This window comes from Lonchura striata, chromosome 5 (genome assembly GCF_046129695.1).
Source record: "Lonchura striata isolate bLonStr1 chromosome 5, bLonStr1.mat, whole genome shotgun sequence".
Lineage (NCBI taxonomy): Eukaryota > Metazoa > Chordata > Aves > Passeriformes > Estrildidae > Lonchura > Lonchura striata.
In genome coordinates this window covers 16,851,744-16,872,899 of record NC_134607.1, presented here as the reverse complement: position 1 = coordinate 16,872,899, position 21,156 = coordinate 16,851,744, and the positions used below count along the sequence as shown (strand labels likewise).

Sequence of the window (21,156 nt, the reverse complement as noted above, 5' to 3'; positions counted from 1 at the left end):
ATAAATTTGTTCTGGGATAAAGAGAGAGGCAAAGAGTCTGGCTAATAATTATAAAATTGAGAGATTAGAGACACAAAAAAGATGGATTATGTGGTGATAGTATTAGAGGTGGGGTGCAGTGAAGTAGCATTGAATGAAGGCTCAGACTGGAGTGGGATGAGACTGGATCATGCAAAGAAGATGACAGAAGAGGAAAAGGGTTAGAAGTGGATGCCAGATGCAGGTGAGGCAATGACATCAGCAAACAGACACAGGAACTGGGCAGTGCTGGGCTCTTGTGTAAAAGCCCTGAGATAAAACTGGAGTTAAAGGGAAGTGCAATTGAAAATTTGGTTTGTGATCTGAAAACTTTCATCTGCTGCTTCTGCCTTTTATCACACTGATATTCCCACTTGTTTACTCCAGGAAACACTTATGGAGCTCTTCAGGGAAGGGTGGGGGAATAAATATAAGAGAGAGATGAGAGGACAACTCAAACCATTCCCTTGAAGCAGCAGAAGAAAGGTGGTTCAGCTCTTCCCTTCTTCCTGGGCAGCCATGTGAACAAAGCAAGGAGAAATGCAACAGGTGGTTTGCAAAGCAATGCCTGACCCTTCAGATACCAAACACTGCCCTCTGGAAAATGAGCATTCCCAACCACACCAAGCCTTTTTACACTGAGGAATCACAAACCAATTGCATTTTTCCTGCAGAATGAAAATTGACAGCTCCTAGTCTCCCAAATAAGCCCCTTAAACAAATTTGCAGTTAGGTAGGATGCAGGAAGTGAAGTCAAAACATCCTCAAAAAATGGGAGGTCTGATATGTGTCTGACACCTCAGATCCACTGAGAATGTGCAGATCTTTAGAAAGGCAAGAGTTACTTTTCCTTGCTATCAGTACACTTGGCTGTCACACCCCCAGAGAAACAATTCATCATTTCCTGAAGCAGAAAAGTTTTCAAATAAGAGAACAACTTTGTGGCAAAAGTATTCAAGAGTAATTCAGGGATACTTCCGTTTTTTTTCTTTGTGTGATGCAGGTAAACATTTGCTTCAGGTAAAAGGCAAACTTTGACAATAACACTGAATTTTTTCTGCCTTGTTTACCTGTGGGCAGAAAAGGAAGGACAACACTGCCCTTGTTCCTTGTCTATTTATCTCTTTAGACTCTAAAATCCTTCAGCCACAGCCTGTCTGTGCCACACTGAGCACACAAAGCCCTCACCTCTGTGATGCCCCAGGGTGCTTTAGGTGTCTGACCAATCCCCCATACTGTGCCTACGATTGCAATGAGCCACCAAGATGAAGGGAGAAAGGCGATTTCACTTTATTCAAACAGGTCACACCCTGAAGGATTCCCACCTGACATAACCAACAGTGATATTTAGCACACAGATTTGTTTAGAAGCCTTAGGAGATGAAAAAAGTGACCGGATTCTTCAGATTAAAAATCAAGACATCTGTTTCAGGTGTAGGGAGGTGTGAGGACATATAAGAGAGACTGCAGATCAGCTCACTTCTCCAGGACTTTCTTTGGCTGAATTTAGTGAACAGCAACTAATCATAGTGATAAGAGTTGAGACACAGCTTTACTGGCAGCGCAGAAAATAACACACAGGTTGGAGAGGAAAAGGAGGTCAGAACCAATTAAATCTCCTAGGCTGCACAGACTCGAGTAAAAATCAATAACCTAAACCCATTAAGTGCTAGATTTTTGTTCAAAACATATTTTTCCGACTTGTGAACCAGGATTTTTCTTGATAAACAACTATGAAGTGAATAGCATCTTAAAGCCCTAGACTGTATCTTAGGCTTCAGCAGAGGAGTGAGCTCATTGATTTAACAACTCAGGCTTACAGCTAAAATCTGTCCAGGATGCAAGATTTGATCAAGGATAAAGAAGCAAAGGTGAGTGGAAAGCACAGGTAATGCCCTGGCTTTAAAAGAGCTCCCACAACTGCTTTAAATCACTACAGCTTTCAAGAGCCTCTTCCCAGCTGTGGTCCCTGGCTCTCTGCTCGGGCTCACAGGACATCCTCTCATCCTGGGTGCACACAGGGGTGGGGCAGAGGGGGATGCATCCCTCCAGCCATCCCACAGGCTCACATCCTCATCCCCAGCAGCTGCAGCTGCCCAGTGCCACGTTGCATGACAGCATAAAATACTACACTGTGGTGACAAAACTGCCTCAGGGCCTTTAGAGAACTGTTTCTAACAGTGCCAGCTTCCTAAAAAAATCCCAGAATAAACCAAAACAAACAGACTGTGGGAGTGAATAACAGGCACAAAACAGAGTTCTTTCTCTTCCAGAAAAATAATGGATGCATACAGCAGGCAATTCCCTTGCTGGAGAGGTCTGAAACCTCTGAAGTTAATGTATATTCCAGCTTAATGGGAATTGTAATCATTGGCACCAGGCCCACATTTAGCTCAGTACCAGCCCTAGCACAAGGGAGGCATTCAGAGGTAGCTCACATCCTAGGGCAGGAGAAATGAGCTGCCAATTGTGTCAGACGTTGCCTCAGGAGGGGGAAAAATGAGCTTTTGCTGCTGCTGCCTGCTCCTTTTCTCTGATGCCTCCCAGAACAGACTGCCCCTGCTGTGCTACACCCACAAACCACCCAAATTTATAGCACACCCAAGATTATGATCTGCCAAGATTTCTTGATCATGTATGTCACAGTGCAGGGGTGATAACACAACCAAATATCTCTCTTGGTGCTGAGAAGGGTGTGGGCTGGTTCCTCTCTGATGTGCTCTCACGTTCTTCTTCAGCTTGGCACAAAAGCTTGAGGGCAAATGTAATGGAAAACCCAGGAAATTCTCCCCTCTATTTTCCTTGAGGAGCTATAGATGGAGGCATGTGCACATGTCTGTGTGTGATCATACAGCAGGACAGAGCTTACTGCTGACAGCAGCTCCCTCGGCCTGGGGACAAATTGTCCTTCATGCCTCTGAATCCCAGCAGTACAAAATCTACTGCACCACAGCAACCTGCCCTCTCTGATGGGGGTCACTCATCGGAGGCTCCTTTGCATCCTGGGCTGTATCAAGTACCAAGACACCAGGGGAACACTCTAATTGGCTTGACTTGCACCAAGCCTCCAGTGAACTGAGGATCCACTGAGCACTGAGACCTCCACCTTATCTGTCAGCTGAACAATTCCCTATTGCTAAGTTACTTGACTTCAGTGGGATTTGAACCATTTCTTTTGTTCCCAACTCTTTCTGTTGTACACAATAGCAAAAAGTGCCATGGAGGCCAGACTGACCCTGCTTCTTATATGTTCCATTTGTTTCCTTTTCCTTTTCCTTTTCCTTTTCCTTTTCCTTTTCCTTTTCCTTTTCCTTTTCCTTTTCCTTTTCCTTTTCCTTTTCCTTTTCCTTTTCCTTTTCCTTTTCCTTTTCCTTTTCCTTTTCCTTTTCCTTTTCCTTTTCCTTTTCCTTTTCCTTTTCCTTTTCCTTTTCCTTTTCCCTTCCCCTTTTTACAGAATACAGTAGGCATGTTGCAGAAGAAAGAGAGAAAGCACTCTTTCCCTTCTCTAAACAGTAAAATCAGTAAGATTCAGTTAAACCTAGAGGTGTCAGGAAACTGTATGTTTAATACGTTTCTTCTTGGCAAATGACAACCAAATGAAACCAAAATTTTCTGAGTTGGGGAAAATATGTGTACCATTTCTGGCAGGAAATGTTTCTAAATCCCAGAGGGAAATGCTGGTCCAATTTAAGAGAGCATTCAGTCCTCAGTGAATGAATGAAATCTTTTTTGTGTATTGCTACAAAACATGGAAAACTTGGATTCAAATCCTTGTAAGTCCCACATTTGAGACAGGAACCTTACCTGTCAGTTGCCTACATGTGGAGGGAATCCTTCAGGCTCCCCCATTGCAAGGACTCAATTTCCTTCAAGAAAATCAGTATTCATGGAGACAGGGATTCCAACTTGTCTCCTTCATATCCCAATTAGCCTTTTATAAACCTAATGAACACCTTCCTCACTCTTATTCTTAATGAGTATTCACTTATACAAGGTGAAACCTCTTTAACTAAAGGAGTGAAGTCAAACCTCTCTTTCTCTGAAAAGTGTTGGATTTCTCTCAACATTTTTTGACAATGGAAAGTCTTTTGCAGGGCAGGAAACCTGGTTTCCACTCAGTATTAATTATGCCCCTGTAACAGGACATATGATAAACTGAACTAGGTTTAATATACCTCATTAAGTGAGGTTTGGGCACCAAAATTCAAATCAGTAATGGCTTGGATTTAGTACTTTTAATTGAGCTTACGAAGCTCAAAAGGATTATGCAAGCAGTTGAAGAAATGAAGTAGTCTTCCCTTGGAGCCAAATTGTGTCCAGGCTGCACAGAAAGCAGTGGTAGGTTTTCATCTATAGACACAGGTTTTATGACTCTCCTCTCTGTGGGAACATGAAAATGCCTAGCACAAAACAAGATGCCAATCTGTCTGTGTCCCTTTCATCCCTCTGTGTTCACATGACTGAGACATCTTATCTTTTAACCAAGCTTCAGAGATTAGGTTTCCACAAGCAGAATTACAGTCTCTAATAATATGGAATTTAAAGAGCTCAACATCAAGGGGGGTGCATCAGTGTCACTGTTCAGAGTGCTGGAAACACAAAAGCATCAGCAGAATCAGAGGGAGGTGTGGTGGGAGCTGGGTAGAACCACACCAGACACATCCCCCTGCTTGTAAAACATCCCCACTCCATGGGAGGACAGCTCTGCAGCACCTCTGGCTTGGTGAGATTGTGTGAGGCAGCTGACACTGAAGAGCTCTCATAGTGGTCAAGAGCATGCAGATAAGGGAGATATGGAATGGGGGTGAATGATAGGGATATCATGATATGGAATGAATCTCCAGAGATAAGGAATAATCCCATTGGGGCAATGCTGCAGGGCAGGCAGTAAAAGGAGCAAAATAGCAGAGCAGAAGTGTGGAAGAGGTAACCTCCTGTCTAATGCATGTGCAATTCTGGCATGGAAGCAAAGGTCTGAGTTGAACTGCAGAGCACGGCTGGAGATGAGGAAGAAAGTACAGAAAATCCATTTTAGCACAATTGCTCTGAGGATTTAGTCACAACATGACTCTGGAGCTTTATAGCCTCAGGACATTTCCAGCTTGCTGTTTCCACAAAATCTCATTCAGCAAGGTGCTTACTGCCCATGAGTACCCCTCCTCCTGGACACCAGGAGAAGCCTGTGCTTCATGCTGGGGGATGAGAACCGGCTCCCCAGCCAGCACAGCTTCATTCCCTCCTGTGGCCTCATTACAGCTCTGGGGCCCCTCTTGGCCAATTTGCAGGTCAGGATGGTGGAACTGGGAACTGCTTAGCCTCACTGGCCTGGAGCTGCTCCTCCAGGTCCAATCTTGTGCCTTGTGTTAGCAAAGGGGTGCCAGGCTGGTTGGGTACAGAAAATACACGTGGCAAATTTTATCTCAAGTACAGTGACAAAAACAGTGCTGTTCAGTGTGCTAGCAAGTTGTTAAGGAACCAGAGAAGACTTAAAAAGAGAATAGGAAAAATTGCTCAGCTAACAGTTCCCTTGTGACCACTCCTATGTCCCAGTGATCTCTCTAAATGTAGATCTATATCACTGTTAAGGTCAGTATCAGATAACCTTCTGTGACCTGTGAATTTTCTTCATCATTAAATTCAAAGTGTCCAGATGAATGGAGAATTTCAAAATTATGTACATTTCACTTCCTCCATGTCCTCACATGATGCTGGCTGTCAACAGGAGAAATGAAGGAAAGCAAAATTGACCCTGTACTCTTAAGAGCTGGATCTAATGGCTATGCCACATTTGAGTTAAAACAGGAGAATAAGGGAAGGAGACAGATTAGGTGGAAACAGATTCTGGGAAGTATCAAAGAGAGATTAAATGTAAATGTTAATAAATTGGGGAAGCAGGAAAAAAAAATTTAACATAATCCTTTATGAAATTATAAAAAGAAAATGGCTGATCCCTTCACTTTTCCTCTCTCTCTCTCTTTCAGCCACTATCGTTTTTATTTTTATTTTGACAGTAAGCCTAATAGAAAACCAACAGCTGAGCTAAGTTGTTAAAACATTGGACAGCAAAGGGAAAAAGATGAAGGCAGCTTTGCAGATTTTACAGGTTACTGCCTCTGTGACAATAACCTCTTTTATTCCCTTCACCTCCTCCCTCTGGGGACGTCCATGGTCTGCTATGTTTAGTTGGAGAGCAGAAAGACACAGCAGATAACTGGTTTTCAAGCATGTGTCCCAGGGAGATAATAGTGCTGACGTTATTCTAATTTTTCCCAATAAACTAGGGCTTGGTCCTGAAACAGTCTCTCGGGCAATGGGCCCAAACATATTTCAGGAGCCCTATTTTAATCACAGAATATTATTTGCAACAGAGCTTGTTAGGTCCCAACGGATGGCTGAATGGGGCAGAATTTTATGTTTGGTGTTTGCCAGGAAGAAAGGAGATAGGGCATTCAGATGGTGGAGCAGAGACTGTGTCTCCCACTGTAACCCAGTGACCCATAGCAGCTGCAAATTAGGGAGGATTTCCATTCTCTCCTGCAGCTGTCCTTACCTCTCTCTGCCCCCATGTCCCACAGCCTCCTCTACCAGTGACCCAGTGTTTTGCTTCCTTCTGGTATCTAGCTCTGGGGCTGAAGGAATGGCAGGAGAAGAGGTGGGCTGGAGCCAAGCACTGCGTGCCAAGTTTGTGGCTTTGCAGTTCACCTGTGGTGGTTTACTCAGCCTTCCTCTTTGCCCAAATGCTCTTTTTAGTTTACTTCCGATTATAACAAATGCCATCTCTCTGTGGTTCCCTGTGGCTTGTTAATCAGTCTGCTGATGAATTACTGAATTCCAGGAGAGCAGAGTATATGCCAAAACCATCCCTATGCTGTCTCTCTGTCCCATGTGGACACCACCAGAGAAGCAGCTGAGCCCTTGGCACAAATGGTAACTAAAACGTTCAAGACCCCACCCAAGGCTATTGAAGTAATTAGAAATACGCCCAAAGGCCATTAGTCAGGCTCATAAAGAGCACATATTTTTAAAATTAGTTGTCATCACTGCGACAGGGAAAGGAAAATATGAGTTTTATATAGCTTGTGGCTGTGTCAGCCTGAATCTTCTCTGCACAGTTAAAGCAACATCCTATATGGAGCAACCTCTGACCTGAATTAACAGGAGGTTGTTCCCTGGCATCTGCTTGGGATTCAGCTGGCATCCTCTCTCCTTGCTCTGAGGGGACAGACCAACCTACATGAGTGCAGAAGGACATCTCCAGGACTTCAGGCCCTTTCCCAACAGCTCCTGTTCCACTCCCAGCCCTACAAAAGGCAGAATAATCTTCCTGAATTCAGGTGGGAAAGCTCTGTAAGAGACACGGGCGGTGCCGGTGCGTGCTGACACGTGGAGCAGACAAACATGGAATTGTGCACTCTGGAGCCAAGACGAGCCGGTTGGTGCCTGTAATAAATAAAAAGATCTTTGTTCATCAAAACAAGCATTGAAGGAGATAAGAATTTGAACTGAGTAGGGAATCTCAAGATGCGGGAAAAGAAGGAGGATAGGGGGAGGGGGCCCTGGTAAACAGCATGTATTCTGTTTAAGAATTGTGCAGGTGCAACTAACATAGAAAGCTGTGTAACTAACTATATACAAGTTAACTTTTAGGCCAAGGACACTCTGCAAAGAAGATAAGCAGCCTTCATTCCTATGACCACCAAGGACAGAGAAAAAAAGATCCCCTCACAACCAATTACACCAGCACAGAGTGCATCGAGAGAAAATATGTCAACCAGAAAAAAAAGGGGACTATAAAAACAAAGAGGTCAAAGGGGAAGGTGCACTGTGGCAGAGCAGAGACTCCTTGGCCACCCAGCGCTGTTCTTTTGCTTAATACTGCTTGCTTAATAAATTCTTGTTCATTGATTTATCTATATTTATCCTCCCCAATTGAATTTGTCCATAACAGTTCCTGCTGTGTCCTGGCACTCCATGGCCTGTCCCAGCTGGTGCCACTGGGATATACAAGGGTGGGAGCAGAGGTGGAAGCCTCCTGCAGTGCAGAACAGGCTGTGCAGGAGGAACAGCAGCTCTCTGCACAGGTGCTCTGCAGCCTCACCAGCACCTGGAAAGGACACACATGGAATGTGCTCCTGCTGTCACCATGGCAGGTCACCTGGGAGACCACAGGAAGAAGTTCCACTGTGGTTTGGAGGGCACTTTCTTAAAATGAGGAAAGTTGCGTTTAGTCAAGGAAAAAATGACACTTCTTCCACCCACACAGAGATTAATTTTCCAGGTTCTCAAAGTTGGCACAAAAGTCATGAATCCTATTTAAATGAACTGTTTGTTCTTTACAAGGAAGCATAACATAACTGTTTGTGGTGAGAAAATGACGCCATTCGTATTTGGTGTCTGTGCTGTATGTTGTTGTTTGTTGCCTGCTTGCTGTGTTTGGTTTTAATTGGAGAAAATTGATGTCATATTCTTTACAGCTTTATGACCACTTGCCTAGGCCTGGGGCTGTTTTCATATTTAAGATGTCTTGCCCCACAAGTGCATGAAAATCCTTTTTTCCCAAAAGGGAAATTTCAATATATGACTGATTGCAAGACTAAAATTCTCTCTACAGGGTAAAAGCCCTTCTACCAGTATGTGTAACTATGTGAGGGCTACATACAGTCAAAAGAAAGAAAATATCTGTTAAGTACAGATCAGTATTTGTAGAGCCATTAAAAAAGGTTGAACCATAAGACATTAATGTACAGTGTGACACATTTGTAAAACAAATCTCAAATTGTGAGGTGGAAAGGAAATACTGTAACTCAAGTGAGCAAGCACTGTTCTGGGGTTAGATCTGTTGTATGCCTCACTATGATGGGTGGCTGCTGCCAAAAGAGGGTGAAGGAATGACACAGGGCATGGGACTCAGCCCTAATCTTGGTGAAATTGAAGAAATAAGTTGGATTTCAAATTTAGAGGTTCATATTTAATTTGAAAGCTGCATTTCCCACTTTCTGATAGCTCCAGACTTCCAGACTTCCTTAAACTTCTTTTCAGTTTTTGTACCAAGATTTTTCTAACTTCTCCTTGAAATAGGAGGCACAAGCTGTGTTTCTCCTATTTCAAAGTTTAGGTAAGATTAAAGGCATGAGTTTGAATCCACAAGGAAAAAAAAATTAGAAATGCTATTTGAATTCTTTTTTTGAGCACCACCATAAACACACATTTTCAAAATACAATAAAGCTTTTAAAAAAGTATTTCTAAAAAATATCATAATTAAAATGTGAAATTACTTAGTAGCAAGTATTTTCTTTATCATGGAACATGATCCATATGGTGCATACTTTAACCACAAGAAATCTGCTCTGCTAAATTTGCAGATTCGTGTGATTTCTTTTATAAACATTTAAAGGAAACAAGAAATTACTTTACATTCCTTGTGGCTGGATGAATACAGAAAGAAAAATGTAGATGTGGATATAGTTGCAATTTGTTAAGGCTTTTGAAGCCTAAATCTGTTCTGAAGTAAAAAGAAATAATAATCATCAAAAAGAGCTAAAAACAAGTAATTACAAATACCGAACTTTAATACTAAAGTGCTTCCATTCTTAATGGACTAATGTTGCATTTCCAACTGGCTCATGGTGCTTTGCAGCTGGATCACACATACTTATTGCTGGAACATTCCATATTTGTGGATGCCCTTCAAGCTGCCATGCAACCAGGTGTTAGGTGTACAAAATACCAGTGTGTGAGCACTGCTGAAACAGCCACACAACATCTCTGCTGCATTCCCCACTACTCCACACATCCTGACAATCTACTGGGTGGCAGGAGAAGGCATTTTTAGGTCGGGCCATCTTCATGCTTGGAATGAATGTCAAACATCCTATCAAGCATCAAAAGGAACTGTGAAAGTCCTACAAGGTGATCTATGGCAAAGCATCAGTCAGAAATTTGGGTCCAATCAATTCCATATTTGCTCCAGTGAACATCTAATGATGTGGTCAACCCAGACATTTGGGAAGCTGTCCCATCTTGGTAAACGATGAAAATTTATTGTGATTTTGATAAGTCTGTTCTAAATTTGTTCCAAAATTCATTTTCCTCATTGTTACTGCTCCAGGTAACCTGAATTTCCTGACAAAATGAAACAGCATTAAGGCATTTCTTCATTGTGAGAGTTGTGCGAGACAGTGGAACAGGTTGCCCCAGGAAGCTGTGGATGCCCCATCCCTGGAAGTGCTGAAGGCCAGAATGGAGGAGGCTTTGAAAAACCTGGTCTAGTGGCAGGTGTCCATTCCCATGGAGGGACTTGGATGGTATTTAAGACCCCTTCCAAATCAAACCATTCTGTGATTCTATGATTCTGAAGATAACAGGATTGTATCATCTACCTCAAAATCTCTTACCATACCTAAACTCATACATGCCAAATATGTGTCACCATGAAAAGGCTTTCAACCTTTCTGAAAATGAGGGAAAATCTCTGCATAAATGGAACCTTCATAGCCCTATGGGTGTTTAAAATGAAAAGGTTAAAGAGATCTCCAAGACTTAGAGCACAGTTATGTGAGCAAATGGGCACAGGTAAGGTAGCCTTCACAGCAGAAAGAATGTTCTCAGTACCAAAAAACCTGCTGAGTTCACAGGAATTCATACTCTGTGCCTTTGGCTCTGCCACTACATTTGTATAATCCCTCACACAAGCTTTGTTTTTATGTCTGTGCAAAGCAAACCAGGCTTCAACCACAGTGGCTGAACTTTCAGAAGGTGCAGCTGAGATTAATGTATCTCATAAAACAGTGTCTCATTATCAAGACATCAATATTTTAATCTGAAGCCACACAGGAAAGAACAAAATGATAAAGATTTGCACCCTTTTTTAAAGAAAAAAAAAAAGCATTCTTACTTTTTGCCCATTATCTCTAACCCAGGGTTGTGAAGGGTTTCTAGTAAAAAAAAGTCTAAATGAAAACTCCTATGACTGTTCCAGGAAGAAACTGTTATGGGTTTGTCTTAAAGCTCCAGTAGGCAAGCAAAGGGCTGAATTTGTGTTGATTTATTAGATAATTTAGCTCTCAGGTGTTTTAATCTTTGCTTTGACTGCTAACTCAAATACAGGCACATTAAGCTTATAAATACTTCAGCAGAGAAATGGCTGCACGAATTGCACTTGGTGCCCTTCTGCTTTCTATGTTCATTTGAAAATGTCTTACGTTTAATCTCTCAGGTTCATTAACTCATTTTATAATTGGGCAATATACACACAAAGAGCCTGCATTTTCTTTTTACTTACAGCTTTGAAATTACGAACACCATTGAAGCAGACAGATAATTGATCATGTATTTCTGGCAAAGTAAAACTGGAAATTTAGATTTTTATGCCTCAAAATGCTTCATATCTATTTAAGAATCATGGTGGAGCTGTGTTATTACTGCCTTCAAGGCACAAAAAAACTTTTGTAAGGAGCAGAAAACCCACCTGTGTATGGTTCATGTCTCAGCTAGGAAAAAGGGATATTATATTGCTGAGAAAATCTTTTGCCATGCTGGGCTGAAGACTCAGCTTCATGTAACTCTTTCCATTGTTAGTTCATTTTTCTGGGTGAGTACTGGAAGTCTGAGACAGCTCCCAGTACAGGGAGCATCACTTATGGGCCAGAGAAAGGGTGAAGAGAAATTTTGACATCTAGGGACTCTTTGGTTTAACAGCAAGGGAGTTTGTGCCAGGATCCAGAGCCTAATGCCCACAAGGAACACTTCACTGCCATCCTGGTGGAGAATCCTGGTATGAATGAAATGGCACACCCAGTGCCATTGAGTGGCTCCTGTCAAACCACCAGATAAATTCACTTTCCTCCCATGATGCTTTTTGGTTTTCCTTTTTATGAGAACTACAAGGAGCAGATGTTTCTTGGTTCCAGCTCCAGTAGTTATACCTGAGATGTTTAATGCTTCCTGCATTCCATGGACTTAAATTTGAAAGTATCCTTGTTTTAAGGAAGAGAATAGACCAGATGATCCCCCAGAGTCCTGTCTGGACTGAATTTTTCTATGATCCTGTGATCTCATAGAATGGTGTGAAGAGACCCAACTCAGAGGGTCTAAACTGTCAGGTTACATGTCCCTTTTTTTTTTTTTTTTTTTTTTTTTTTTTTTTTTTTTTTTAGTTTTTAGTTTTAGTTGATGTAGTTGGTAAAGCTTTTGATTGTACAAATACACTGTAGCATGACAGAGGAATTGCATGAGCATAATGAAGAACAAACATTTCCTAGATAAATATTCCCTGCATGGGAAATGCAAAATGCCCTTTTATCATTATACACTTGGAATAGCTAATGAATCACATCTATGTTTCTGAGAAGGATCCTTCTGAAATATGGGAAGCATGGATTCTGGAAATAGCCCAAACACAGGAAATGCCACGAGCTATTTAAAGGCACTCTTCTCATGACAATGCATGACAGCATTATAAGACCAACAGCAAGCATGAAAGATTTTATTAATTTTCAACAGGGCAAATCAGTTGCTTTTGATTACAGTAATTCCTAGGTGGACTGCACTGCGTGGAACTATTCCATGACAACAAGTCTGCACTGTCCTGCCAACCACTCAGCAGATGTCCTATTTTATAGCACAAAATGGCCTTGGGTGCTTCATGTCAGGGATATTGCTTTTATAGCAATATCAGTAATTGCTGGACACAGGGGTGAGGATCATTTTCAGAGCTCTCAGACTGCAATAGAAGTAGGTTATGATAATGCATTAAGTATGGACCTTCCTAAGGGTCTCTCAGGTGCTGAAGAATAGGATGGAAATGTGAGATGTAATAGCCAGTTTCATGTGAGGCCATTTTTTGCCTATAATTCTTCTGTGTTCCAAGATTATTGGAACTCTCGTGTTGATGGATAAGCATCTCTTTGTAGTGGTGTAAAAGAAACATCATGAATGCAGAAACAAAGAGGGAACATTCCCATCACTGCTCAGTTGATAACCTAAGATTGGAGTGGTTTATTTCCTTTTAAATCAGAGGACTTGCTTGTTTTCATATGAACCTTGACTCACAGCAGGCTTAAGTATTTCCTGCATTGTAACCCCAAGTATACATTACACAGTATAAAAAGCTATTTGTCTTTCACTAGTGCAGTGTCTTCTCTAGTTCTCCCTGCTCTCTGTCATTTAGTGGAAACCATATTTGATGGGGTAGAATAAAAAAATTTTAAAAAAGCGAATTTTTTTTGGCCGCTTTGTTTTGTAAAATACCTCTCTTTTAAGACTCATCTGCATTCTGGGTCTGTTTCTGCTCCCAGATGGTGCATTTCACAGGAGTGGTTACTGATAATTTTAAAAAGCCTTTTATTAAGTCAAAATAATAATGCGGGGGGAAAATAGATTAAGCTATAAAGAGAATAAATAAAAGATTCGGTTTTCCTTAAACAGATGCTGTTGAAAGAAAGACTGATGGTGGATATGGTGGTAAATGTTTTCAGTAGGAAAGGTCAGTGACAGCAATACCAAATTATCATAAAACTCTTCAGTAAATGCAGCAATGAAATGAAAGAAGATATTAATATCTGCTCTGTGCTTTTAAGACCCATTGTAATAATAATATTGGGCATCTCTTGTGAGTTTGAAGTGGCTTTCAGAATGTTTATTGTTGTACTTGTCCTCTTCAAACTGAAAATGAAGGTGGTGTAAAGCTAGAAATAAATGTGTTCTTTACAGGTCCTTGATTTCAAGTAATTATCCAAACATACCGAAAATGTTACTCTCCAATTACCTTTGGACTTTTATATTGGGAAGTTGAACGTGAATATTTTGCCTGAAATCAAATATAACATCTCTATTATTTGCATGAAAGAGCTGAAATACTTTGCAATTTATTTTCTACTTTAGAAATAATTCACTGAAATAATTGTTATATAAATTGCTGTATTGCTGTATCATAATCATTAATGGTTGGGGTTGAAAAAACATCTAGAGATCATCTAGTCCAGCGCTCTTGTTAAAATCAGGTTCACCCTAGAACATTGAAGCACTGCTGATCTATGTGCTGGCAATTAAATAAGACCTCATAAAGCAGTGAACCTAGGCACTCTTTTAACTGAAGCACTGTTATTTTGCTTGCTGCATATTCCTGGGTGATCACCCCAACCCAAACTAAGTAATTTCACGGGAAGGTAACTCCAGAGCACTGACTCCACCTGTTACAGAGTAAACAAACTCTAAAAGCTCAGTGTCTGGATAAAAAGTGCTGGAAGACAAAAATAATCTTCTTTTCACACCCAGAAAAAAATACTTCTAGGCTTCATATGGAAATGATACTTGGTGTTTTATATAAGAATATTTTCTGGGATACCATGAGTGACAGAAACTGTTCCTTAAGCATAGCCACCCTCTAAACAGGATAATAGTGGCAGTCAACAGAGTGTTTTAGTTATAAAAGGAAAAAGATCTACTTTTACTGTAGATATATTTAAAGCAGATAGATAGTAGCAGATAAAGTAGATTGATCTACTATCTCCTTTAATATAGCTACATGATAAACATGGAATAACCTGGGTGTGACAATTTTTAATATTGTGCTCAGTTTTGGTTGATAAAGTTATAAAAGACTGAAAGAGAGAAGTGAGAATTTGCCTTAATGAAGGATAAGAAAGGAATAAGCTGGAAAAATGTGGTGCTATGGAAAAGTTCCCTGGAAGCAACTTGGCTGTGTCAGTGTGTGTGGATAATTGCAGGATGATAGTCTATTTTCAGGTACCAAACTCCAGCTAGACATTTGCTCTGCCAGTACTGAGATCAGTCCTTAAAAAAACCCCTGAAGCAGGAGAATCCTGTTGAGAGGCTGTGGAGGGCACAGGTTATGCAGTGATCTGTTGTGACCCAAAGGCAGCCTGAAGGAGCTGTGCTCTCCAAAAAAGCAGCAAATTGCAAGGAGTATCAGCTAAGGATAGGGTCTGGGGAGCCATTTGCCTACTGAAAATCTCAGTGCTGTTGGAGGGAAGAGAAATACACTGTTCAGCCGGTGCTGGACCTGCTGACATAACCTGAGGTACAAGGACTGCAATGCTCAGACCTGTCAGAGAGCAAAAACCAGCCGTGGTACCTCCCCTCCACACAAGGTCATTTAAGTGAGGTGGTGGCTGGGAAGGGTGACCAGGCAGGCCAGAGTTAGCCTGCCCAGTGTGCAGCTTGCATGGCACTAATCTTATTAAATCCTGAAACAATGGGCTTGTATTTAAATTGCAAGCTCCTTAGCAGAGGATTATTCTCTCTCATATTTTCCCTTCCTACCGTTGGGACTCCTCATGATCACACAAGCATCCTTCCCACTTGCAGCACAAAAGTGCTGGCCTAAACTGCAGCACCAGCAGAGAAGACCTGAGCTCACTCTGCTCCTCAAGAAGCAGTGTTAACAGGATTTAATGTGCACCTCCAAGGATTGCTGTCCCAAGAGTTCCTCATTCTGAACGTGTTACACTTGGTGCCAGCTGCAGGAGAGCAGCTCCACCTTGCCAGGGAATCATGTAGGGTGACTCTCCCCCTTCTCCCAGGATTAGCAGCCACAGTAAGGTTTCACTGGGCAGGGGCAATAAAGCAGGCAACCAGCCTGAAACCTCCTCTGTGCCAGGCACGGATTAGGCTGGAAATTAATATTTGAACTTTACATCTGCTTCCTCTTAAAAACAAAGAACCAAAAAATCCCCAACTCACACACATTTCTCAGCAGCTTGGCTTGTGAATGCTCACTGATAACAAGCCCTTGCTCCTTTCTTGCCCAAAATCACCCCAGCTTCCCCTTGCTGCCACAAGTGCTCATTGCCAAGTCTGTGTTAGTCTGCAAACAATGTGAAAGATCTGAGTTCTCTGAGGCAGGTGTTTCTCACTCTCCCTACCTGCTGAAATCAGGACACCAGAGAATGGATATTAAATGTGAATTACTAACCTGGCCACAGTTCAAAAAGCAACAATAAAAAGCAGCCTTAAGTAGGAAGCAGGTATTGGCTTATTAACTGCTCCAATTAGTATTGTTATAAATAAAGGTAGAAAAATATGAAAATACTTTTCATAAGGTTTTCAACAATAGCAGTTGCTCACTGACACTATGCCATGATAAAATAAAAAAATTCAGCCCCTCAGGAACTAAACAGAAAACCAATAAATAATTAATTGTAAACCCAACAAAAATATGCTTGCTAATGTGTCATAAATAAACCCTCAAAGTAAGGGCTTCTTGATGACTTAATGAATGGATGTCAAGGAGTAACACTTCTGGGAAAAATCAGGTTTATTGCATATGAGCTGGGAATTTACTGTGGGACTGGGTGCAAAATACTATAATGTCCCAGGCAGTGCAGTGACACAGACAGAGTGATGGCATGTACCCTTCCTCTCAGGCAGGCAGAGATTGTTCTGGCTCACTCAGTCAAATACCAAAGAATGGCAGTTGTGATTTTAATCTGCTAAAATTACCCAAGCTTAGAGTTAGGAACTGAGACTTATCTCTTCTAAATGAAGTTTTATATTTTCACACAAGGCAAATAAGGTAAATTTGATGAGATAGTTATTCTGTTATAAAGTAAACCAAAGGATTCAGCCAATAAATCCTTTTTTTCCTCATTTGATTCACTTTGCCCCCTTTAACTCAGTGGGGAAATAACATTTGCCAACTTTCTCTAGTCCTGGGACAGCTCAGTGAGTCCAAGCAGAATCACACCTACATCAGAAAATTGACTAAACCTACTGTGAAGGATGTACCTTAACAACTCTGTGTTGGGAAACTCTGCTGGAGTTCTTCAGACCAGCAGCAGATTATCAGGCTATAAGATTGATACTCACCTAAATTTCACTTCACACATCTATGTCCTCTTGCAGGTCTTGGACCTTTAAAATATTGTGGTTTTGTTCCTAAACAAGAGAAGGCCTTGCAAAAATTATTTTTGGTCTTACCCAGCATGTTTACATATCTAAATAACTTAAAAGTTAATCCTGAAGTAGTGTAAAGAGTTTTGCCACTCTGTGTCATTTGTCACACAGCTTGTGACTGTCTCAGTTTTTGATCCTGTGGACTGAGCACTCAGTGCATTGGCATTGCAACAGAAATTGGGGTTTGCACATGTGAAAATATTAAGGAGTATTTGTAAATTCAGGAGACTTGCTTTAGGGTCAGGAGATATAATGTCATCTCTGTGTAAACAAAATAATTTTTATTGTTGCTTGTGAGGGGAACAAAGGCCATGGAAATAGAAAAGTGAAACTTGAGGGCATCTATTTTCTCTGAGTGCTGAGACAAAGAGAGAGTGCTCTACCATCAGTGTAATCATCCTAGGGCCTTGTAAGGGAACAATTGCAGCACTGCTGTGCAGACACTTTTCTTTCCTCTACTCATCTGCAGATGAATTTGGCTAAAGAGCAACCATGTGGAAGACACACGGATGCAAATTTTAAAAAGTCTAATCAGAGGACAAGAAAATTGGTATGGAGTGTATAGCACAATCTATGGTGTGTGCAGATGTCTGGGGAACAGCACAGAACAGCACTACACAGGACAAAGGTTTAAATGTGCATATGTGGAACCATGGAGGTGTTCATATGACACATAAATCCAGCACAGATTTTTCAGCACAAATCCTACATAACATTCAGTGTTTGGAAATATACCAGCCTGAGCTTGCTTGCTTTGCAGAGGGAAGTAAGTGCAGTGAAAAGTTTCACTAGTCAGGATAACAATATCTGGCAGGACTAAATTCTCAAGACAGTCTGGGAAACTCCAGCCAAGAAAAATTCTGTTGTCTGCTTCTCAAAAATGAGGTGGTTTAAAGGACACAGACTGAAAAGTGCCTGTGCAAATCATCCATACACAACTTAGCACCAACTGGATCCAGCTTCAGAAAGCAGATGCCATCACTAGTGCAGAAAAGGGAGAAGCTCTCTTACACAATGTACTGGGGCTGGTGGAAACTTCTATGAACTGAAATAAGGTCCCCTACTTTTCCTTTCTGGAAGATAGTAAAAATTATGAAAAATTGCCAGCCGGGGTTTTGGAGGTTGGATTTAAAACCTCAATGAACTGGTTTTAAACCATATGATAATTTTTTCCTTCATCTGCTGGTGGTACTGGATAAGGTGATCAGTCACACACCTTTATCCACTTTCTGGGACCTTCACTGGCTCCCCCATGGGCTGTGAGGCTGTGCCCTCCCTCCTCCATCTCAGTGCATGGCTGTGCAAGGGTGAAAACAGCCCATCCCCTGTTAAATAGCTGCAGTTAGGTGAGTAGGTTTTGTTTGTTTGTTTGTTTTCTTTTGTTTAGTTGGGTTTTTTAAACAACTTGGTATTCAAGCAGAACTTGTCACTAGGGAGAGTAGAGGGCAGTTTTCCTAGAGAGCTGGGGCAGGGAGAAGTGAACCTGTTAAAACTCTTGTGGATAGGAGGTTGTCAAGACTCTGGAGGAAATGAAGCAATAAATCCAGCTAAAAGTCAGAAGAGGCAAGTATCAGTGGACTTATATGTCATTTCTTCATGGGCTAGACTGAAAAACTGAAGGAAAACAATTGAAATAATATGTGGATTTGACAGCAACAATTTGTATATTCTGAATATTTGAAAGGAGTAATTTTGTTATGAGAAGAAACCTTGTATCAAGAGATGAGAGTAAAACCCTATCCCAAGCTTTGGGAGATTAAAACTAGATCAAATTTTGTGGTTTGGCACTGTCTTAAGTTGAATAGCTTGGGCTGGGAAAGGGGCCAGTAGAATGTCTATTGCCAGGAGAAACAAAGAGCGAGAGGTACACGATGTAGCCAGTGAACATCAACTAGTGGCCAATGACAGCTTATGCTAAGGGATGAACTGTGGACTCTTGACCTGTAAATATTCTTTTTCCTCCAGAGACCTTTCTATCTGTTCCCCAGCACTTGTCATGGGCTCCCCAAGCTCAGTGAATGATCTCAAGGTCCTGTTTTAGTCAGAGACTATAGGAATTAAAAATATTCCTTAGTCGAAACTCACATGTAATTATATTTTCAGAAAGGTCAAAACCAACAGGGAGGAATTTAAAGCAAATATGGAGGACCGTTATTGCAATTTTTTTAAAATCACACTAGGCTGTGCATAAAAAGGAAGCCAAGCAGGATACAATCAAACATCTGTGCTGAATTGACAAAGAGGTTATTCAGCAGTGGGAATATGTTGCTGCTACTGGCCTGATTAGGTCTTTATTCACATTCCTATTTCCTTCAGCAGAGTTGATGCTGTCATCAGAGGAAGCCCCAGTTAATAGAGCTAAAAGTCTGAGCCTTCCTAAGTGAAGCTCACCAATGCATGATGTGTTCAGGATAGGTTTACATAATCCATCTTCACGTGCAAAAAAGCCTGCTGCAGCATGGTGCTGAGGCTGACTCCTTGCTAATTCTCTCTCTGTCTCACTCTCTTTCCTCTCAGTATCAGGGCCAGATCCCATCTTTGTGGCTCATTTTCTGTTCTGTCTTTGCTGTAAAGGACTTAGTGCTGGTACAGGCTGACATCCTCCTGCACCAGCAAAACCAGCAGCCTTCATGGCTGCCCTGAGTATTAGGGCTGCAGTTGCAAAGAGCCTTGTTGCCAAGGCTGGCTCTGCTTTTTCTGTGTGCCAGTGGATAATCCTGTGTGCCACAAGGCAGCTTTGGTTGAGAGGATGGTGTGACTGATGTTTGTCATTCTCTGCCCTTCCTGGCAGCCCCAGGCAAAGGAGATGCTCTGCCAAAAACCCCAAACCTTCAGAGCTCTCTCTGCCTGAGCCAGCCTGGGGACAGTATTATTGTGGCTACTCAGCACTCTGTTCAGGCTCACTTCAGGGAGTGCTGAGCAATAGTTTGGCACAACCAGGACACATCAATAGGGTGAAGAATACATTGCTGAGGGCACAAACATCCCTCATGCAGTTATACTTTGGACTAGACATAATGCCAAGGTTTAACCACACAACTGCTCATTCCCCCTGGGTGGGCTGGGGGAGAGAATTGGAAGAGTAGAAGTCAATGTCCCTCCTCTTTCTTCTGCTTCCCCTAGTTTATGTGCTTAGCATAGCAACATTTGGTCTGAGGTATCCCTTTGGCCAGTTGGTATCAGCTGTCCCAGCTGTGGCCCCTCCCAGCTCTTTGTGCACCCCCAGCCCTGGTGCTGGTGGGGTGGTAGGAGGGTCTTGACTCTGTGTAAATTTTGCTCAGCAATTACCAAAACATTCCTGAATTATCAACACTGTTTCCAACACAAATCCAAAGCACGACCCCATACCATCTTCTGTGAAGAACATTAACTTATCCCAGCCAAAACCAGCACATGTAAGTCTGGTGTCCTGAACCAAATATCCCCAATGTCAATGTGGCCACAGCAAAGTCCTGATTCAATCTGCCAAACTTCAATCATTGCAGAGAAATCCTTTACTTTTCTCTCTGGAGCCCCTCTCTCTATATTGACTTCCAGGCAACAGAATGCACTGAATCTCCATCTTAGCTTAAAAGTTCAGTGCCTTGAGTCTTGCCCTACTCCTTGCCCTACTCTCACTTAAAGTAGGTTCTGTCAACATTTTGGACATATCACATGAACTTTCTTTTTGCTTTGATGCTTGATCTTCTCCTTATTTTGTGCTGTCCTTATTCTTAATGGAAAAATAACAAACCAGATGAAAAATTTTCTCCCTGCCATTGAACCTTCCCTTATATTTCAAGGGTCTGTTAATAAAAACAGGGAAGCTTTCCAAGCAGCAGAAAACATAAGTTTTCAGACTTCCTTTTTTGTTGCTTATTAAGACTTCCGACAGTTTTTAATTTTATTTTTTAATATCCTTTTTCCTTCCACTGTCCAGCATCTCTCAGTTGTTTTTTATATTTAAAGCATGTGTGTCCCAAATATGACTTTGTAGCAATGCATCTTGTCCTGACCTGCGTTCTTGTTTGTTTTCTTCTTTTGCATTCAAGAATTTTCCTCCATACTTTGCCTTATTTAAGTGGCTGTGGGAAAGCAGTGCAGCTAATAAGACACATGTGATGCTTTTTCCTGTCAAAGGGTAAGCCCTGCTGTGAAACTTGAGCAGCTGGGCTGTACAGAGCTCATTAACATCACCCTTTAGAAGCAGTGTGCTGCAATTATTGAAGCAGCTGTGAGTGGAG

At 41.7% G+C, this 21,156-nt stretch overlaps 2 long non-coding RNA genes across 2 annotated transcripts in view; one reads left to right on the top strand and one right to left on the bottom strand.

Moving 5' to 3' along the window:
* The window catches only part of LOC110482594 (uncharacterized), an 85,276-nt gene that overhangs the window by 27,627 nt on the left and 36,493 nt on the right, over positions 1–21,156 (top strand). The window lies entirely within an intron of this gene.
* LOC110482595 (uncharacterized) overlaps positions 7,261–21,156 on the bottom strand; it is a 60,428-nt gene continuing 46,532 nt past the window's right edge. The window contains exon 3 of the long non-coding RNA XR_002467435.3: positions 7,261–7,458. This is a non-coding gene — a long non-coding RNA (uncharacterized LOC110482595). The remainder of the gene's footprint in view (positions 7,459–21,156) is intronic.